Source organism: Physella acuta, unplaced genomic scaffold, assembly GCF_028476545.2.
Source record: "Physella acuta isolate Inbredline_101_S28 unplaced genomic scaffold, ASM2847654v3 ptg000440l, whole genome shotgun sequence".
Classification (NCBI taxonomy): Eukaryota; Metazoa; Mollusca; class Gastropoda; family Physidae; genus Physella; species Physella acuta.
In genome coordinates this window covers 55,799-79,400 of record NW_026731959.1, presented here as the reverse complement: position 1 = coordinate 79,400, position 23,602 = coordinate 55,799, and the positions used below count along the sequence as shown (strand labels likewise).

Here is a 23,602-nt window from a genome sequence, read left to right as displayed (position 1 = left end):
AAAATACATTCATAGAATTAAAAAATATATTTTTAAATGAAATAGAATTGGGGCTGAATTAAACCGAATTTTCTGGTCACCCCTGAATAATAGTTCAGTCTTTTAAAAACCGAATTCATTACTCACTTACTTTAACAAACTGCAGCAGAATGATGTCTAAGTTATCTGCATGTCTCCTATGTTTCACCTATTTACATATCCTCATCTATACGGAGAGCCTATTTAATGCAGCACTCTATAAGCCAGCATTTCAAAGTTCGGAGTATCTAGTGGCATACTTGTATCATTTACCGGCTGATATGGCTACGGACGGTTCGGATGAAAATAGTTGAGTAGCAACCACTGCACGCATACAAATGAAGATTATCCTGGATGGTGGATGGTGGATTTAAAAGGTCTTTATAAAGTGGAGCAGATTGTTCTGATGAACAGGTTAGTTGATTTTTCATTACAAGAAATATATATATATATATATACATATATATATATATATATATATATATATATATATATATATATATATATATATATATATATGCTTCAAGGTGAATCTTTTTAAATGTACCAACAGAACAATACCAAACACAAATACAAAGGAAAACAAAGTCACTTGAACATTTTTCAATATTTTACATTCGGTTTGTTAACGTTGACGACAAGTGGGGTCATTGGGTCGGGTGTAGCCCGGTGTGCGATAATTGATGTTGTCACCTTGTCCCATTATAATTTGACTTCAACTCAAGAAGTTCTCTCCGACTAAAAACTAATGATGTGTAGGACTCTAACCTCAGTTTACCTATTAAGTTAATCACGCAACAATTAACATGGTTTTCTGTCATTTTGTGGGTACAACTTTACAGTTGCGTGTCAATAAAAGAGGAAAAGCCCTGTGAATATGTAGTTAAATAAAGTGCCTACTTTTATTAAAATATATACTATTATGTTACAACGGCTACATTTTCTACATAGCGGCAACAAATAACACATTATGATGCGAAAACGTAACGCAGTCACTAAATGAATAATGAATGACACATGCATTCATATCTTTCAGAGGGGACGACTACATTTCATCGGTAAGAACAAGCAACTTTACGTTTGACGTGTTTGAGACTGACCCCAGGTTGTCCCCCAACTTCCCCATGGAACCAGGTCATGTCTGCTACTCCAGAACTGACCCGCTGGGGATAGGGGAGACGCTCACACAGAACTGTGACACGCCCATTGTGGGAAGATACGTCCAATTTATAAGGTCTGTGATCCTAATTAGTGTCTTCAACATTTTTGTCACGAAACTCACTTTGTAAACATTGATATGACAAAAATCATATCATTTCCGGAACAAATGAGAAAAAACTATCTCGATAAATGAAAAATAATATATACGAGCCGGCCCGCGGCGTATTATACGCCGCTATTTAGTTGTTTTATTTTCTACTTTTCAGTAATTCATAATTAGTGCATTCGACAGTACCAACGCTGCCACTTAAAATATTTGCTTTAAAACACTATCAGTAGCTCGTTAAGGACGATAAACCCCCTCCTTTCCCCTAAGCCCCCCCCCCCCGTGAAAGTAAACTCCTCTTAGTTACCTCCCCTAAGTTTAAAATCGTTTCAAACTATATTATCTGCCCCTAATAGCCGTCATTAAACCCGACTCCACTAATGTAAACATAGCGTGAACCACAGCTCACCAGACCATGTGGGGGTGGGGATGGTAGGGAGCGCGCTTACAGCTTGTTTTCTAGCGGCTCCCAGAAGAGAATTATATATATATATATATATATATATATATATATATATATATATATATATATATATATATATATATATATATTTCTCCAGATACACAAAAGATTATATGAATATTTGCGAGGTCAAGGTCATGTCCAGCTATGCCATCCAGCGAGAGAGTACATTTACAAAAACTGCCAACACGCTGCTACAAGTGACCCCTACCTACACCACCTACAAGTCCAGCATGTCAACCTGCGCCAGGGAATGTCTAGAGAGACAGGACTCCGACACTTGCCGCGCCTTCAACTGGGTTCGAACCAAGAATGAGTGTCAGCTCTTGAGCATAAACCCTCGTGATTATAATGACTTGCTCGTTTCTGACTCGAACACTGATTTTTATGTCGAGTCATAATTTCACTAGAAAGTCAGGCCAACGTTATTTTCCCTTGTCAGTATAGACAGAGTATTTCTAATTGCTCGATTCTTCTTTTAACTTCTCGTATACGAAGTATAGAGGAGGTATCGTAATCGTGCAAAAAATCGAAATCGAGATTTTTGCAAATCTCCACGTTTTACACCTCACTGAGTCGAAAGGACATAGTTTTGCAATTTTGTTTCTATGTCTATGTGTGTGTGTCTGTGTGGATGTGTGTCTGTGTGTCTGTGGACACGATAACTTGAGTACTGTTACGGCTAGGTTGATAAAATTTCATATAAAATTATTATATCAAATATCTAGTTCTGTATCAATTTTTCTGTGATTTCCGGTAACGGAAGTGGACCTTATTCGTCTTTTGGTTTTTGCTTTCTGTCAAATTTTGAGTAATTTCTGTCTACCGGAAGTAGTACTTTACGCTATTTCCAATTTCTCAAGAAACGCCTTTGAATTTATAAAGTACTAATATTCAGAACTATTATACACAGATTCTTTGCTGTTCACTTGGTGCGCAATTTTTTTCCTAGTAGTTTCTACTAGCCATGGGAACCCGTTACACGTGAAATATAGGCCTATCTATTTCTAACTTTGTACTTGTTTGGAAAAAATAATTTATAAAATAGTTATTGGTCAAAACACAATGTGCTTTACTACACGTTGAACAATATTAGTGACAAAGCAAGTAAATGACTAAATAGCTCTAAATCCGACACATTTAAAATAACCAATATCTATTAGAAAAATTGAAACCAAATTATATACTTTATTAGTCACCGCAACACCATATTAAATCACACATTGATTAAGAGAATTACATGACCCCATTAAAAACCCGGCTGTTCAATGGTATTTATTTTGTTTTGTTTTTTAAATATTTTGTATTAGTTTTGGTCTAGATAATAGTATGCTTTTTATAGCGTACTTCTTGATAAGTAGATCCATAGATCTAAATCAAATTAGAATAAAATAGTTCATTGTGAAGTCACTTGATTCATTTACTTGTTTCCGCAACAAACATGGCGGCTTTCATGGAAGGCCATGATGCACATTCAAAAGTTTAACACATTATACATTTATAGAGCTAAATTTTCTGTCGACTGAAGATTTTTACGACACGTCTGTATACTATTTTATTAGGTTCGAACACTATGTTTTTTTTATATGTAAACTGAGATGTGACTTATTTTTAGATGTGAATGATAAAGGCGCCCTTTTGGGACTTGGCCGGACACTTGGCAGGTAAAGTAGAGTTTACCTGTGTCTGTGATTTAACTTACTTATTCCATTTTAAAATAAGACACACGTAGCCTAACCGTTGGCTGTCTGTAATATAATGTACCCACAAACTTTCCCTTCTTTTATACACGTCCTAATCTCTAAGTCATAACTTCAAGATATATTACTTCCCTCACAATACTTCTGATGGTACCGAAATGGGTGTAATATTAGTTCACATTTTAATCCCAATATAACCAGTGTTTCTTCAGACATTTTACCTCCGGGGGGGGGGGGGGGGCAGAGGCGTAGCGACCCTTCCCGGGGACAAACTTTCGATTTGCATCCCCTCTCAAACTTTCGATTTGCCCACCCCCTCGAACTTTTCATTTGCACCCCTCTCCCCTCAAACTTTGGATTTGCACCCCCCCCCCCCCTCCTCAAACTTTCAATTTGTTTTTCCAACCCGTTTTGGTGCCCCCCCCCCTAAAGTCGGCGCCCGGAGACATATGTCTCCCCCCCCCGCCGCCCCCCTTCGCTTCGCCTCTGGGGGGGGGCACTTGATATTTTCGGGGGTCAGAAAATTTTCAGGAATGCGGACACTGATAACAGTAAATATTTTCTATATAAATTCTATTTCGTGAGGGGGGGGGGTGCGGTACGGTAAACTTACTTCATCCCCCCCCCCCCAAGAGATGCCTGGAATAAACTCTGAATATATATAACAGGCTAAAGATTGAAGGGTAATGTAAACAAAAAGTACAATACTCTAAATCTACGCAAATTTGTATATGCGACAATCGTAACTTAAAACTATGTAATAGTTTAAGAATATATATTTTTAATAAGTCAAAAAATAAATTAACCAATAAAACTAACACACATTCTAATCTTGAAAGAGAAGCCAAATTTTAACATTTTTAGATTAAAATAAGTAAATACAGATACTAAGTTTGTATAAAGTATATTAAATTTAATTTAAAAAAAAACTGATCTAATGAGGTAAAGGAGGTACCCGTTATAAAATGTGATCAACATACTCAGTTTAACATTAATCTTATTTCGGAAAGACCAGTATTTGCACTTTACATAAAACTAACCAAAGAATGAAATAATTTATGGAAAGGACTTCATTTTCCTTTAAATCAAAATAGAACGCGAAATTTTAAATTTCATGTACAAGAGCATTTAATGTAGAATCCAAATGACAGTTTTACATAGATATAATTATATACATATTTGAACGAAAAGTGGTTTAAGAACAGTGTAAAATGAGTATTTGTAAATAAAATACATTGGACTTTGTATACTATCAAAAGTTTTTAAAAAGTTCAGCTTTAAATAAATTTTCTATTTAAGATTGTATACATGTATCAAAAATTTTATATGATGATCAAGACACATTTTATATATATTATTAAAATGTATTAGTTTATACTCAATCATTTAGACTTAATGTTATAGGTAACTTTAATAGAATCTAAGTATTATTTTAAATAAATTATCAAGTGTTATTTCCCCTTAATAATGTAATGCCCTTGAATACGCTTTTACTTTACGTTTATATATTGGTTTATTTCACTACCAAAAGTCAGCCAAGTCAAAGTCTCTGTGTGGGTATGACGGTCGTGTATGTTCTACACGACTCCTTTTTCCATACTTCTTGTGTTACAGCGGTCACCAGTACAAAAACATATGGATATCAAATTGTGGGTCAGGCATTTGTTGGTTGGTTTGATAGTCAGGTCGGGGAAGGCTCCGTCTGAACAACCACGAATAACATCTAGAACATAAGCAAATACAGCCATTATTAACAAATTATAAGCTAACTTGTTTAAAGCGTGATTTTTTTTTATAAATGAAGTTTATTTATATTTATATCGTTTATATCATTATTTTGTTAAGTCAATATTCGGTAGGAATTTCCAAGAAATAAAGTTTCAGATGAACCAATGTATAGATTTCATTTAATGGTTGATAATTCTCCATGTCAGCATACACTTGTTTTATTAAATGCCGTTGCGCATATTGTTTGTTATTTCAATAATAACAGAGAAATGTGTAAACTCTACTTCAGCTACGCCATTTGTACCTTTGTACCAACAAAGTTTATGTATAACATTTGAACGATTGCTCTATCTACATTAACTAGTCGTGTGTTTGTTTAGTTGGGGCTTTGATCGCAGCAGCATTAAGATAGAGCTGCTAATATTTGCTCAACTTTCTGCAATTTTAAACTTATGTTTAGAGTATAGCTATGATTTATATCTTCTTCTTCTTTCTTCTTCTTCGTTCTTAATTTTAGTGTTGGAAGGGATCACCTCCAACACAATTAAGGATTACGTGTCAACTGGTTATGCGACAATGATGCCATTGACTCCGAATTCAGCCTGCTTTTCTTTTTGGATTTGCTTCCATAGCCTTTGTCCAATCAAGAACAAACTACACGGCAGCAGTTGTTTGATTTTGGAGTTGTCTCTCCTAAAAGAGTGGCTTTCCCCAGCTAACGAGCCTCATCTGCCCGAGGGTTCGAACTCGAGACTTTTCGTTTTAGCAACCACGAGCTTTACCGACTCGATTACACCGACCCCTTGATTTACATCTGATAACAAAACAATCAATACTCACTGGTTGTGTTGACAAATGACATACAAGGGCCCGTGCACTTGATGGTCGGTGTGTTGAACCTCATTTTACCGTTGGCGGGACAATTACGGTTTGGTTTCTTAATGTTGCAGCCACTGTTACATTTGTAACACTCAACATTAGGTAGGGTTTGTGTGGTGGTGGGTTGGTTCGATGTTGTTGTTCTTACAGGGGTAACCGATGGTTGAGTTGTAACGGTGGTAGCTCCTGCGTTGGTAGAAGCTGAGATAGTGGTGGTGTAGGGGTACGTTGTGGTAGCGTCATTGACAGTCCGGGTGGTGAGTGTGTCGTTTGGTTTGCTGGTTGTTTCTTGAGTCGTAACATAGCTAGTCGTCGTGGTCCTGATTGTGGTGCCTGAATCGCTGGTCTTTTGTGGCGATGTGGTGGTGAATGATGAGGCTGTGGTGGCAGATGCTGTGGGGGTAGAGGTGGTAGTGTTGGTCTCATTCGACTTGCAAAAAAATGCTTCCACTGTTGATAAAATGCTTTTCACTGAATTGTAAACCCTTGCTTTATCCCCAGGCTTGCAGTATTTATCGGCATACTCTGTTAGACAACTCCTCATTGAAGTCGGGTACCTTCAGTTAAAATAGTTTGATTATAAAATCTTTACATTCCATACATGCTGAAAGAGAGTATAGAAAGTAAAAGAAATTCAAAAATATCACTGTTTAAAAAAAAATTAAATAAATAAACCACGTAGAAATAATGTCAAATATATGCCGGCATTATATTTCCGACAATGCACCAGGAACACGAGTACAAACAATACTGTGGAAAAAAGCAGATAACATAAAACATGACAGACGACAGGTTTATAAACTGTTGAGATGTAATTCTACTATACAGACTATCGAAGGTGAAGAAAAATTCTAAGTGTTAGCGCACAAAGAGAAAGACTCCAGACATTGACTTAAAATACAAAGCATTTAGAACTTTTTTTTAAAAATGTGATGCAAAACAGGGTTGAAAACTATAAAGAAAAATGTTAAATAACAAGAGCACAAGACGTAAATATAGATCTAATAAACAGAATGTCGAACAAAGAGCATACATGCACTCATCCTCACTTGGTCTCGATTGAAAATCACCGACTGACGATCTAAAATTTTCATGTTGTAAACAGGACTGCAATGCAACTAAATCTGTGAAATAGTCAAACCAACGTATGTATCAATGTATGTATGTATCAATATATATATATATATATATATATATATATATATATATATATATATATATATATATATATATATATATATATATATATATATATATATATATATAAGGGGTCGGCGTGGTCGAGTCGGTAAAGCTAAACCGAAAAGTCTGGAGTTCGAACCCTCGGGCAGATGAGGCTCGTTAGCTAGGGACAGCCACTCTTCTGGGAGAGACAACTCCAAAATTATACATTTGCTGTCTTGTAGTTTGTTCTTGGTTGGACAAAGGCTATGGAAGCAAATCCAAAAAGAAAAGCAGGCTGAAATCGGAGTCAATGGCCTCAATGGCTGATAAATTCGAACAAAGTCTCGAGTTCAAACGCATTGGCAGATAAATCTCGATCCCCTTCAACACTTATCATTAAGAACGAAAAAGAAGAAGATATATATATATATATATATATATATATATATATATCGATGGTCTCGGTCGCAAACCGTCTAACTCCGAAAATGTAAATTTTACAGGAGAGACAAAAAACTGATTATTTCCTCTTCGATCGCTCTAATACAAATTTTTTTTAAAGATATCTCCGAAGAAACTCTCTACCGACTATACTGTAGCGTTTTAAAATGGGTTTTGTTGATATTTACAAAATTATAGCAGGTTTAAAAAGATAGGCGGTTTGCTCGGTCTAAAATTCTCGGTGCAAACCGTCTATCTGTGCGCGCGCAGACTTAGCTGTTTTGAGCCGAGAATTTCGGTCTCAGTCGCGTTCGTTCGTTTTTGTCCAATGAACGTGATTTAGTTATGTATTTGTTTTTAAGTTATAATTAACACTTCATAATATTTAGATTATAGTTTTGGGCTCATATTTTAATTATTTGAGTTTATTCTACGATATGGGGTCAGTTTAATTTTTAGTAGAGATGTTTAAGTATGGCTTTATCGCTTTCGACTGTATTCATTATGTCTGTATTTAGCACTAGACTTGTTAACTGTTGAAGGTTATGCTTTATTTATTACATCTTTCTATTTTACTAAATCTGGTGGGTGCTGGGTTTGTAGAATGATAATAGTAAAAACAGAAACCGTATTGTCAGATATATTATGAATGAGATATAACACACTAATCACATTAATACTGACTTAATGTTTACTTATTTTACAAAAAATGTATCACAAAAAAATGTGTTTATTTTTAAAATGTATTCTTTGAATAAACGTTACATCAAGAAAAATTAAAATGGCATATATTTTTAAAATCAGAGAAATCATCATAAAAAGGTGTGTTTATGACTTGCTTTTAGGTGCTGAAATATGACAGCTTTTATCTTTTTTTTTTCCTGCTCTTGTACAACTTGACAGGGGTACAGATGATATCATAATCTTACGACCTAGCTTAGCAATTGCCATCTATCTGCTAATTCACTTTTAAGTAGACAGTAGCATCAGGCTTGTACTGCAGTGCACGAATATCTGTCGCTTTGAATTCTTGATAGGTCTGACTTGTCTTTTGAGATCAACTGGTCTCTTGTAGGGTAAGGCTGGTCTTTTTGAGAGAGGTTGGTGTCTAATGTCTGTTATGTGAGGCTGGTCTATTGTATGTTACGACTGGTATATTGAGAAAGGCTGGTTTCTTGTATGGTAAGACTGGTCTGTTGAGAGACTTGTATCTTAGAGGGTAAGATTGGTCAGTTGAGAGAGATTGGTCTTTTGTATATTACGACTGGTCTGCTGAGAGAGACTGGTCTCTTGTGAGTTACTGGTGCCTTAATGTTACGACTGGTCTGTTATGAAAGGCTGGTGCCTTTACGATTTGTCAGTTGACAGATGCTGGTGTCTTGTATGGTAAGACTGGTCTGTTGAGAGAGATTGGTCTGTTGAGAGAGGCTGGTCTGTTGAGAGAGGCTGGTCTGTTGAGAGAGGCTGGTCAGTTGATAGAGACTGGTCTGTTGAAAGAGACTAGTATGTTGAGAGAGGCTGATCTGTTGAGAGAGGCTGGTCTGTTGAGAGAGGCTGGTCTGTTGAGAGAGACTAATATGTTGAGAGAGGCTGATCTGTTGAGCGAGGCTGGTCTGTTGATAGAGACTGGTCTGTTGAGAGAGACTAGTATGTTGAGAGAGGCTGATCTGTTGAGCGAGGCTGGTCTGTTAATAGAGACTGGTCTGTTGAAAGAGACTAGTATGTTGAGAGAGGCTGGTCTGTTGAGAGGGGCTGGTCTGTTGAGAGAGGCTGGTCTGTTGAGAGAGTCTGGTCTGTTATGTGGTAAGACTGGTATGCTGAGAGAGGCTGATCTGTTGAGAGAGGCTGGTCTGTTGAGAGAGGCTGGTCTGTTGAGAGAGGCTGGTCTGTTATGTGGTAAGTCTGGTCTGTTAAGAGAGGCTGGTCTGTTGAGAGAGGCTGGTCTGTTATGTGGTAAGTCTGGTCTGTTGAGAGAGGCTGATATGTTGAGAAAGGCTGGTCTGTTGAGAGAGGCTGGTCTGTTATGTGGTAAGTCTGGTCTGTTGAGAGAGGCTGGTCTGTTGAGAGAGGCTGGTCTGTTATGTGGTAAGGCTGGTCTGTTGTAAGAGGCTGATATGTTGAGAGACTGGTCTGTTGAGAGAGGCTGGTATGTTGAGAGAGGCTAATCTGTTGAGAGAGGCTGGTATGTCGAGAGGCTGGTCTGTTGAGAGAGGCTGGTATGTTGAGAGATTCTAGTCTGTCGAGTAAGAAGGGTATGTTGAGAGAGGCTGGTCTGTTAAGAGAGGCTGGTCTGTTGAGAGAAGCTGGTATGTTGAGAGAGGCTGGTCTGTCGAGTAAGGAGGGTATGTTGAGAGAGGCTGGTCTGTTAAGAGAGGCTGATCTGTTAAGAGAGGCTGGTCTGTTGAGAGAGGCTGGTCTGTCGAGAGAGACTGATCTGTTAAGAGAGGATGTTTTATTGATAGAGACTGGTATGTTGAGAGAGGCTGCTATGTTGAGAGAGGCTGGTCTGTTGAGAGAAGCTGGTATGTTGAGAGAGGCTGGTCTGTCGAGTAAGGAGGGTATGTTGAGAGAGGCTGGTCTGTTAAGAGAGGCTGATCTGTTAAGAGAGGCTGGTCTGTTGAGAGAGGCTTGTCTGTCGAGAGAGACTGATCTGTTAAGAGAGGCTGTTCTGTTGATAGAGACTGGTCTGTTGAGAGAGGCTGCTATGTTGAGAGAGGCTGGTCTGTTGAGAGAGGCTGGTCTGTTGAGAGAGACTGATATGTTGGGAGAGGCTAGTCTTTTGAGAGAGGCTAATCTGTTGAGAGAGGCTGGTATGTCGAGAGGCTGGTCTTTTGAGAGAGGCTGATCTGTTAAGAGAGGCTGGTCTGTTGAGAGAAGCTAGTATGTTGAGAGAGGCTGCTATGTTGAGAGAGACTGGTCTGTTAAGAGAGGCTGGTCTGTTATGTGGTAAGTCTTGTCTGTTGAGAGAGGCTGATATGTTGAGCGGCTGGTATGCTGAGAGAGGCTGGTATGTTGAGAGAGGCTGGTATGCTGAGAGAGGCTGGTCTGTTGAGAGAATCTGGTATGTTGAGATAGGCTTTTCTGTTGAAAAATTAATCATAAAAGCATTTACTAAAGACAACTTACCATGTCGTTGAACATGTACGCCAAACATTTTGTAACCTACCATATAAACATTTCTTCACACGTATCTAAACCCTCAATCTAAAGCTAGTAGTGAATTAACAATTATTAAATTCATTGCACATTCTTGTAGAAATATAATTCGAATTATATTGTTTTGATTGATATTTAGATTCTAGAATGAAGATCTAGTTTCAAAGCATTGTGTTAGCCCAAAAAATTGTAAACAAATCAGTTTGGTTATTGACAATCTGGAAATAGGCTATATTAAACAAATACTATTTGTTTTTTATTCTTTAAAATGATAAAATGTAATAAAATAGTTGAATATAATTAATCAAATATCCTTACCTATAAGTACTGTGACTGCTGTGCTGTAAAATTGTGTGATTACGGCGTGCGACTGCGTTCCCGATCAAATGTGTATTGACAAATGTAGCGATATTCGTTTTGCGCCGAGATTTTTAGTGCTAGAAATTATAGGCGGTTTGTTCAGATGATTATATCTCAATAATCATTCTACAGATTTCTCTAATATTTTCAGGCATTATGGGGAATCATATTGGCTTTTGATTTATGTAAAAAAAAGAAAATCGAATTTTTTTGAGTTAGACGGTTTGCGACCGAGACCATCGATATGTATATATATATATATATATACATATATATATATATATATATATATATATATATATATATATATATATATATATATATAGAGAGAGAGAGAGAGAGAGAGAGAGAGAGAGAGAGAGAGAGAGAGAGATAAACTATATATATATATATATATATATATATATATATATATATATATATATATATATATATATAATGCATATGTATATTTATCATTCTGACTATAAAAATTTCGAAGTCGGTTTCTAAAAATAGATTTCACGTCTGCAGTTTACATGTGCATGTTTTGACGTCAATTGTTTCTTTTTGAAATTTAATTTGCATAATTAATCCGACAAAGACGCTTTAAATAACACAAGAGGTTAATCATTTTTGACACATTAGAAGGGGTCGTAACTTATGAAACGATGCATATTTTAGCAAGCTCAAAATAAGGCTATGGTGTAAATTTAACCCCAACAAAAAAAATCATCTCCTTTTAAGATGAAATATTAAAGGATATTTAAATAAAAATTTCAATTATAATAAAAAATCTAAAGCAGTAAAACGTTGTAGTCTTGTTTTAAGTTAATTCGAATCCACTACATTTATATATTGTCAGGCTTTTTATTTACATATTATAAATAGTAAAAATCAAATCTGCTTAGAGAGGCATAAAGATAATCAAACATGTTGTTACGATAGAATTTTCAGAAATCATATTTTGTAAACATTAATATTATAGCCTTTGGAATATCAACTAAAATACTTTGTGTATGAAAAATGCATTAAAAAACGTTTTAATAAAAGGCTTTATTGTAATAGTGTTCTAAAATGAAGAAAATAAATGGTTTTTTTATTTATTTCCTCCATTCTTATAGCATATTACATATAAAAGCTTGTTATTCAAACCTTTTTATACTATAAAAGAATCATCACCTGCATAGCCGTCTTCAGTGCAACCCCAGTCAGCTAACCCTTTATGTATGAGGAAGCCAGTCGTATAGCTCAAACTACAAATTTTAAATATCTGCCCCAGCAAGGAGCTGGCACTGTAAAATAAAGTTTAAGTTGTAAAATCTAAGGAGGACAAGATAGATAGATAGATAGATAGATAGATAGATAGATAGATAGATAGATAGAGAGAGAGAGAGAGAGAGAGAGAGTGAGAGAGAGAGAGAGAGAGAGAGGTAATGAAATCTTACGTTTCATATAATGGATCATCTATTAAATCCGAAATGGTGTTAGCTTTTATTATAATTATGAAAGGTATAAAAAAAGATCAAGTGAAAGTTCCAATCCAAAATGTTCTGTAAATTCTTTCCATATCAGTCGTATATTTCAGTCGTAATATTTTTTTTTGGCGGCAGATAATGGCCCGCGAGTCTCTAATTCGGTCATATGAAACAAGAGCATTATCCTTTCTTCGTTGGATACAGCCACGATAAATACCCGACTTGAGTTTGGAAAATTCAAGGTAGCTGGCAATACACCTGACCCTCCCTACCTCATGTGTTTAGGTCGGAAAAGCTAAACTCTACTCTCGTTGGCCGGACATAATAAAAAGCAGAATGGTATTCTGTCTTCCAAATTATTTTTGTAATTTGAAGATGTACGTAAAGTGATTGATATGTAAAACAAAATATTACAAATCTATCGTGATTATTATAACAGAACTACTAAGAAATAACAACCTACTTGCAGAAATGTTCACGTTGTGACGTCGCATTCTCCGCAAACATCGAAAAGTTGTTAAACCCTTGAAGCTGAACATACCAAATTTCATTAGTCGCAACAACAAGAGTGTTGCATTGGTCATCAACTGAAAAGTGTGTTACTATTTTTTTTATTTTTAAAAATATCACGAAACTGCTTAATAAGTACTACTAAATGTTTATATTAAGCATCCATGTAGCATACATTCACATAAAACATAAAGCAAATACAAATAATATAGATATAATAATAGGTCTACCACTATATAAAATGACAGTATTTCAATTACCATTAATGCAATAGAATCTACATGCAATAACTTAACATAATAAGAATATTATTACCACTACTGGTTTGATTAATAATTAAACGTAGTTCAAATCTACGTTCCTTTAATTAAAGTAAATATAATCTACTACCATTTCATTAAAATAATTAAGTTATACATACCACTAATTGAAGAAGATGTTGTGGTTTCCGTGCAGGATACTAATAATTGTTTTAAAAAATAATAGTATATATATATATATATATATATATATATATATATATATATATATTATAGAATTTATGTGTATAAATATTATAAACTATCAAAGAAAATTAATTGTACTGTTAACTTAAACTGCTTACATTTATTAATAATTTAAAAAAAAACACTTTACGTAATTAAACTTTATATTTAAATGAAATAAAGCGTCATAATTCCAAAAGAAAAATGAACTGAGCTTTATTTTCAGTTATAGGCTCATAGTTACTTTTTAAAAAATCATTCAAATCTTACCTTTTTTATTCATTGTAATAGCAAGCACCAGAGAAACCAACCAAAGAATCCCTTTCATGGTGCACAGGCTGTGTTGTAACCACATTCTGGTTCAATGCTCTTCGCCACACAGTTTGTGTGTGCAGGCAGTTAACCATAACTGTCAGAAGAGGATTACACCTGTCAGTTTATTACAAGCTAGTGCTGTTTTTGTCGGTTTGTGTTATACAGGGACTGACAGGCTGGAGTGCATTTTTGTCATAGCGTGCTAGCAGCATTATCAAGTGAACTTTGTAACACATGTTCAGAACGTTTGTTCATAGTGCTGGTCAAAATTAGCTTCATATGTCTGTGAATAAACATCGTTTAAAAGAAGGAATTAAAACTACTAATGATGAACTACTATTTAAATAATTAAAAAGAAAAGCCAGGGTCATTATATTATGTATTGAATATCTTTGCTAGAATTTAAGAAACGACCCACGCTTTTATTTTTGTTTATTTAAATAGTAGTTCATTATTTTTATTACTTCTACCTTATCTATTTGTTTTCATGCTCATTTTGTTAATAATTTTTTGTCACGAGATTCTTGTGTACTAAAAATTTAAAAACTAATGAAAAAATGCATAATAACAAACTTTAATGTAATAATGTACTAAAATGAAGAACAAATTTTATTTATAAAATAATGTATATATATATATATATATATATATATATATATATATATATATATATATATATATATATATATATATATATATATATATATATATGTATATATATGTATATATGTATATATGTATATATGTATATATATATATATATATATATATATATATATATATATATATATATATATATATATATATATATATATATATATATATATATATACTATTTAAATAAATTCCAAAAAAGCATAATTCTCTTTCTAAGTATTAGGAAAGGTATCCAATAGATAATATCTTGACTTACACATGTATTTATATTTAATTAAATAGTAGTGTATTAGTATATATTTAAAGATAATTATTTATTTTCTCATTTTTAGTGTGTTTATGCATAAAAGCTTGTTATTAAAACGTTTTAAAGCTTTTTTCCTTCTTCTTCGCTTTGTTATGTACGGACTGTAGAATTAGGGTAAGGTGACCCAGACAGGTTTATCAGTCTGCTGGGGCACGGAGTTTTAACACTCCAGTTTCGATCCATGACAAAGCTCGACAGACAGAAGACAAAGAAACAGAGTTTCTTCCAGGCATCTCTTCGGGGACGGAACCCCCCCCCCCCCATCCGGAATAGAGTCTACCGGCCCCTCGAAAGAAATAGAATTTATATAGAAAATGAATACTTTTTGCATTGACCCCCCCCCCCCTCCCCACAAAAAAAATTCGATTGCCCCCAGAGAAATAAGTCTGAAAGAAACACTGCAGAGAAACAAAGTTTTAAAAAAGTTTGTAATAAAAGCATGTAAAAAAAATATTGGCTTTGGTTAAACTAATCGGGGCTTTACATCATTACTTCTCTTAGACCAAAATTTCGGTTTCCCTTAGGTAAATATAGCTGGAGTGATCTCCTCTAAACCTTCTCGAATATAACAGTTAAGGGGTGGCACTTTCAGTCCAATCGTGCTATATAAATCTTTTCTATTATTTTTTTCTATAATTTTTTTAAAAATATAATAGAATCAAGTAGAAAAAGGATTGCGAACCAAACAAATGCTAACACGGTGTGCACGATAGCGAGAAAAATTAGTACTTTATAGATAAATCTGTAATTCATTTTTTAAAGGTTAGTTAAACATTTAATTAAGACACGTCTTATGTCAGAGTGCATAAGTCTTGGCCTACGTGAAACGTTTGAATAAAATCGGTCCGGTAGAAGTGCTATTTTTTTCAGTATTAAAAAATAGTTTAAAGTAATGCTTTCGATCACCGTAAATCACTCAAAATTTAACAGAAGCAACAGATAAAAATCCCATACCCGTGTATAAAATTGTGTCCAGCTAACTGAAAAAGAATTTAAGTTATCGGCACTTTAGAAACATGAAATAGACTAAACGACCCAGTCGTGTGCCAGCGCGTGGACCACATCCCCGTATGCTGTCTGTGAAGAGTATTTTCTAGAGCCCAAACGGGATTCGACTTAACGACAATTGATTTAAGCTGCAAAGTCTAATCTTTTATTCCGTTATGTACCGGCCTAAACCCACCATTCGATCATCTACACGTAGCACTCTCACTTATAAGCACAGAATAACATTGTCCACAGCTCTCTCTCTCTCTCTCCACCGACCCCTCCCCACCCGCGTCGTTCGAATCACCCTTGTAAAATACCGCTCCACAACACATCCTATTTCACTCGACCCGGTTGCTTCCCTCTCTAAATTCATTCACCAATAAAGCTTCAAAAAAGATTAATTCTATTATTAATATTCTCTACAGCTTCAGTCATATAATTATGTTTAACAGAATTAAAAAAATAATAATAACTCAATTCAGAGCTTGAATTTCCTGGATGTTTTAGAGACCGATCTCGCTATTTATTCCAGCCGCCGTTGAGGTTTAAACATGTAACCACTCAGGCATGTATGGCAAAACCATCCCCCGGGTCTGTTAACGTTGGCAGAGCCCCCCCCCCCCCCTCGCCCCAATGTGGGCTAGTTGTTGTATGTGTCACTAATACTGAACGTTGTGCAGTTGTGTGCTTGAAACAGACGGCCTTGCTGATGATAGAAGCTAACTCGGTGACGACTACAGAGGAAGCAAGCTTGTAAAAATAATGTTTTCTTTATATATATGATAATGAACTACTATTTAAATCACAAAAATAGAAGCGTGGGTTGTTTCTTAAATTGTAACAAAGTTATTCAACACATTATATAATGACTCAGGTTGAAGTCGGTGAAGTTAAAGGTGTAGCGTAGATGAGCAGTCACCGTCAGGATACATTAGGAAGCAAAAAACAGAAATCCTGCATTGGTTAAGTAGTACATAAAGAGAAGTATCCAATAGAAGTATAGTGTCATTGACGCTCACTGCGGTCTAGAATGTATACAGCCTTCTCATTTCGTAATAAGATTCAAATGGTGTATATTTTAACTACCCATTGTTATTAAATTGCTGTTACTATACCAAAATATAATATGGTTTACAAACATAAACATAAAAAGGAAAGTAAAATTATCAACATCAAGAGATTTATTTATGTATTTACTCATGGAAATAATAAGATATATTTGAATTAATGATTTATATACTTCTAATACTAAATTAATTAAGGTTAATAAAATGTCATCTGACCCATGGACCTATGGAGCGGCAGGCTCAAAAAGACATTTGTTTTTGAAGAATTAATCTATTTCTTCAATTTTCTTAAAAATGTATGCATGCATGCTTGGTTACTTTTCACATATTTTTGTTTTTCAAAACTGTAGATCGTGCTAGAGGACCATACACATATAGTATACAATGTAACACTATTCAACTACTCCAAGGGTCGGCAACCTGCGGCTCGAGAGCCGCATGCGGCTCTTTTGATGTCTAGATGCGGCTCTTTAGCTCCATGCACAAATATTAATAATTGTTTTATTTTCAAAACTTTTAAACATATTGTTCTTCAACACTCAGTAATGAACGATATAATAATAAATATAAACAATAAACACTCGCTATTTTATTAGAATATTTAGTTACTCCATATTTCAATGTGCTTTCTGTTAAATTGTCCAAAGTGTGGATATTACAAAGAAACTAATCGAGCTAAATGTAAAACTGCAAGGAAAGGAAAACCCAGCCTTGCATGAAGTAGTGGGTTGTTTCGAAAAATAAATTACTTTTTCTTGTTGAAGACACTGAGAGCGATACATTACTTAATTTCGAAAAATCTTTAAAAATACCATGATGAAACCAATGCTACTATTAACATGAATTACTTCATTACAATAAACTAATTGAAGGATGGATTCACCGAGAGATTTGAGCAATTCAAACAAATGCTAGTGCTCGAAGATTCTTAGCAGATCCTTTTAACACAAAAACAAATGAGATCAACATTGAGCCGTTTGGAATTGATGTTGGTTTGCTTCAAATGCAATTGCTGGATTTCAAAACGAAACATTTGTTTCAGTTAGGAGAGTTGGAGGTCCGGAGAAACATGCATGTTACGCTGCACAACTGGGCAGCTCTAAAGTAAATGCCGCGAGTTGAGGCCAGAGTTTCTTCCAGGCATCTCTTCGCCCCCCCCCCCCCCCTGAACGAAATGAAATGTATATAATTTATATAGAAAATATATACTTTTAACAGTGTCCGTCCCCCACCCCCCCGAAAAAAGTCTACCGCCCCCCTCCCCCCAAAAAAAATTTCAAGTGCCCCCCCCCCCCCCCCGGAGAAAAAAGTCTGGAAGAAACACTGGTTGAGGCCCTACTATGTGACGCATGGACTAGTCTCCCATGATGCTACTATGAGCTGAAGAAGTTGACATTTGGAGTGCTCACGATCTTCGGGTCAACATATTCATGCGAGCAAGCGTTTTCTTCCATGAGTATAATAAAAAGTAAAGAAGCCCCCCCCCCCTCCCCCCCCCCGAACGAAATGGAAGGAGTAATGAAGTTTATATAGAAAACTAGCCGTTGGTATCCGTTACACGTGAATTATCGATGTATATATTTTTAATGGTATACATTTTTTAGAAGAATATTTTATAAAATAGTTATTGGTCAAAACGCAATGTGCTTTACTACAGGTTTAACGATATTAGCGACAAAGCAAAGAAATTACTAAATAGCTAAAAATCCGACACATTAAAAATAACATAGGCTACTAATACCTATTACAAAAATAACACCAAATTATATACATAATTAGTCAACACAACACCTTATTAAATTCACACATTGATTAAAAGACTTAAATGACTCCGATAAAAACCCGGCTTTTTAATGGTATTTATGTTGTTCTTTTAAAGTAATTTGTATTAGTTTTGGCAGAGGAAATTGTATAAATTTCATAAATTACGTCTCGATAGGTAAATCTTTAGATATAGATCTAAATCAAATTTTAGTGAAATAGTTCATTTTTTCGTATTCTAAAATTGGAAGATGAAGCCATTGGTTTTGTGTACTTTCCGTACTTCAAACATATGACATGTGACGTCATCGATTTCGGCGTTCTTGTCACTAAATGAATTTGCTACAGAAGGGTATAATGAAAGGTAATGAAATAAAATACAATTTTCTGTACAAACACAAATATTTTTTCTTGTTTTCTTGCCAGGAAGATCATCCATGTAAAAACTCAACGGCTGCTGGTGAAACACAAAAAAAGTTTTTTTCTCTTAAGACAAAAAGGTAGTTAACCTATTTTTAAAACTACATTCAAGGGAAGTAATTTTATTTATTTTGGTAAGAATATATTTAACTTTATTTTTTATCATTTTTTATGGGGTATTTTTTATTATAAGCAATGAATCAAACATTAAAATAAAAGAAAAACTAGACTATGCATTTTATATGGTATCTGTCTCTAAAATTTAATATTTAAATTAAATATTTGTTATCTTTACCCCATACCGTTTGACTTAACATTAAAACGTATTTATTTGAACTCTGTGTGACCGAAGTTCAATAGGTATAATCCGCCAGCATCAAAATTTCATTGAAAATGTTGATTGCAATTTCTGATTTCATGTACGTGAGAATGTGGACCAGCTGATCACCAAGAAGAAGCTGCTAGCTACTGATACAAATGGATTCTAGAGAATTTTAGTAGAGTAACATGAAAAGAAAAGTTAGAAGCATCACCAAACATATGACCAGGAAACACTTCATATACATTTCAAAATCATGACGGTGAAGAAATATGAAACACGGCACAAGTTCTCTCAGAAGAAACAGATTATGCCACACCAGAAATAGTGTCTGACACCACACCATTGTAGGACCAATAAATAAAATCTACAAGTTGTGGACAATTATGGGGATATAAAAGATACGAATATAATAATATAATTGGCTCTCTTGTTGTAAAGTGATAGGTGTATGGGAATTGTGTAAATAATTAAATTTTGAAATTCAGTTTTGTAAAAAATAAATTTTAAAAAGTGCTAGAAACATTTTTGTTACCCATCATAATATAATTATGTTAGTGTTGTAAATATTTGTAAATATTCCAGCAACTATAATACATGGTTATTATCTGGTAGATATTTTAATAATCACAATAATGTAAGGGGGTAAAAAGTGTATTGTACCATGCAGTGCGGCTAAAAGAACAACTATCACTGGACTATTGATGTGCTTGTATAAGTTGTTCTTTTAATACATCTCTTAGCTACCAGAAACTTACTACAACAAGCACGTTCAAGAAATACACACTTGTGTCAATCCCATTAGGAAAACTGCTATAGTGTAACGGGTACCAACGGCTAGTTTTCTATATAAACTCCATTACTCCATCCATTTCGTTCGGGGGGGGGGGGGGCGGTGGAAGAAACACTTGTTGGCTTCTTTACTTTTTATTATACTCATTTAAGAAATAAGTATATGCTTTACTAAGTTACTCATAATGCTTTCCAAATTTACCTAAACAGATAAATAATGGTACTTATTGTGTTATGTCCAAAATAAGGGTTAGGATTATAATGCAATTAAATAATGTGATAATTGATTTCAATACCAAACATCCAACACAAGTTTTGGAAGTTTATCTCTTTCTAATGAGTTTCATATATAAATAAATACATTTTATGTGTTTTAGTAGTATGTGAAAATTACCAATATGTGTTGAAATACGTACATTATTGAAATGTTTAATAAATCTTTAGTTTGTACTGCCAAAAAAAAAGAACATATTGATTGATTCATGTTACTCGTAACAACATTTGTTATCGGCCTTAAAATAGGGGTCGACATTATGCGGCTCGCAAGCCGCCCGCGGCTCCTTTATTGTAAGGATGCGGCTCGCCAGTTCAATAATAATTATATATTTTTTTCATTATATATATATATATATATATATATATATATATATATATATATATATATATATATATATATATATATATGTATAATATTATACTATAAAAACAACTTTAAACAAGATCAAAACACTACGAATTGGTTGAGTAGAGCTTATACACACAGCCGACACATGGCCCAGCTCCAAAACTGTGCTGTGACCATCCCCCTGGCAGTGGTTCCAGACTTTCCACTACCGAAGTGCACGTTTTCCCTCGAATATTTTCAATGGTAATTGTGTTTTTTTTTATTCAGTAGGCGTATTTTATGAGTCAGTGTGCATTAATTTAACTCGAGTGACAAAGTTTTTTAGTTATTAGCTTCTAAATTGGGTAAGGATAGTCTATAATTATATAATTTGATTTTATTATCCTAGTAGAGCTAGCTAAAATACTTTATTATGCTTTGTGCGAAAATATCTAAGGGGAGAAACGAGAGGTAATCTTATTCACTCATCTGTGCGCCTTCGTTGGAACAAACCAAACTAAACTAGACTAGGTAAATAAAAAATCAATGTCAAGAGTAACTACTATATATATTATTTGATCTTTAGAAAACCGCCTAAAAATTTAAACTAAAAGATCAAAACTCAACAAAAATTAAATTTAAAAAAAAACATAACTAAAAAAAAATAAGAAAAATATGACTTAAAAAATTGCTAAAAAAATCGATAAAAGCTGCTAAAAAAACCAACGCTAAAAAACCCAGCCAAAATAGGCCTACTACTATCAACACTGTAACAAACAATATCATAAGAATATGGCTACTTGAATATTCACTACATTAATAAAACCTGCACAATACAACTATGGTTTTCTATTAGGCTAGTTTGCTTACAAAAATAAAAATGTCTCCCACTTACGTTTCGAGAATTTGACCTCACAAAACAAAAATATCTTCAGGTTCCTAAATGTACACAATGTTGGCTTCAGAAATTTTTGAAACAAAATATATCCTATCTTCAAACTTAAATTTTATCATCTAAACTAGTTATGTTTTTATATGAATAAATATTATTATTTTAAATGCATTTTCCTAATCCTACTCAAATACCATAATATTGAAAATAAAATTGTTAGTGGCTTTTTAAAAACTGGGAGATTTTGTAAATTCTAACTTTTGGCTCACCGTCTCAAAAGGTTGCCGACCCCTGAACCGTATCATATCAGGTTATATAAATTGTCCAAAAGTCAATATTGTTTAGATGTTCCTAAAAAACATTACTAACGCTCTACCTTTTATCCCGCCCAAAATATACCTCCTACCCCGAAGTACTCAATATAGTGTAAATTATAAAATACATTGTGAAATCTCTGTATTTCATTCGAGAAATTCATTGTTGCTTATCAGTCATACAATTAAAATTATTATATTGTATTACGGGGAATAAATTTGTGTAAATTGGTAAATATTGTCAATGAAATGATTTTGCTAAATAAATAAAATAAACATATTCTAAGGCTGTTCTTTAAAAAAAAAAGAGTAACATTTATTTTAATAACCAAATTCAAACTCAAAACAAGGTACACACAAAGTCCAAAATCCACGACTAAGTAGGCCTATAACCTATTGACGTATGTATCGTTGTGAGCTTCATAAAACTTTGTATGGGAATCAGTCCTCAGTGGTTTGATCACAATCAAGGGCGTGCAGTAACCCGTAGCCGCAGTACTCCCAAGCTATTCTGGACAAGAACTCTTCAACAGACTGACCACAGTCTTCTCGTACAGCATCCCTGAAGCATTGCTGGGCGCCTACAATGTTGCTGGGGTACGGACATTTGTACACGTTATATACAGTTAAGACATAATTAAAATACTAAATACTCTCAAAATACGTAATCTTATACATTTTATGCTAAGATGTATTTAAAGATATACATTTCAAGCTAAGTTATATTTAAAGAATTGAATTTTACGCTAACTAATAATATTCATTTATGCATAAAAAAAAGTTGATAATCAAAGACCTTTAAGAATTTTAGTTTTCAAGACCTTTAGAACTAGCATTATTAGGGTCAATATTTATTTTTATTAAAGTTAATTACAAACGAAATTTGTATAGGCCTATAGGGTTATATGCAATCGAAATGCCTAGTTTGTGTATAAAAGGGAGATAAATTCACTCGCGTTAAATTTTTATTACGAATTGAAATTTTAAAGCAAGCTCAATATCATATTTTCATATTTTAGAACTAATTAACCCCCACAGAAATCATGGCAATGCTTGTGTCTTACTTGCACGTTGCATTAACATCTGTCTCTAAGTGGTCAGGGTATACATTTTGATTACAGCAGCTGTTGAGGTTTCCAAGAACACGAAGCAAATTCTCCGGCTCAGACAGACAGTAGAGCTGTTCGATGGCTGGATATACAATGTAATCAGCCGTTAATATTAGAACAAAGGACTTTGACTCTCTTTATGACTTTGTAGTAGACAACATAAATTAGAATAGATGACAGTAATGAGGGGAGGGAGGGGGTGGGTGGCAAATGACAGCCAAAAATGTGTCGGTTAAAAAAAAAAATCTATTCATTATAATTTAATATTTCTTGAAACCACGTTTTGGACATTACTGTAAAGATTACAATAGAAGAAATCTAATACAGATACTATTCTTATACCGGTTAATCAAACATAAGGGTAGCTTGTTGGGGAAGAGAGTTAAGGACGGCTTACAAAACTTGAGTGTTTCACAAAAAAACAACA

General features: G+C 34.2%; 1 long non-coding RNA gene across 1 annotated transcript; it reads right to left on the bottom strand.

Moving 5' to 3' along the window:
* Nucleotides 1–7,098: 7,098 nt before the first annotated feature.
* Nucleotides 7,099–13,209, bottom strand: LOC131943058 (uncharacterized). The gene is made up of 3 exons (XR_009386837.1): nt 13,097–13,209; nt 12,338–12,450; nt 7,099–7,179 (listed from the first exon to the last, which is right to left on the bottom strand). It is a non-coding gene; the product is annotated as an uncharacterized LOC131943058 (long non-coding RNA).
* Nucleotides 13,210–23,602: the final 10,393 nt, after the last annotated feature.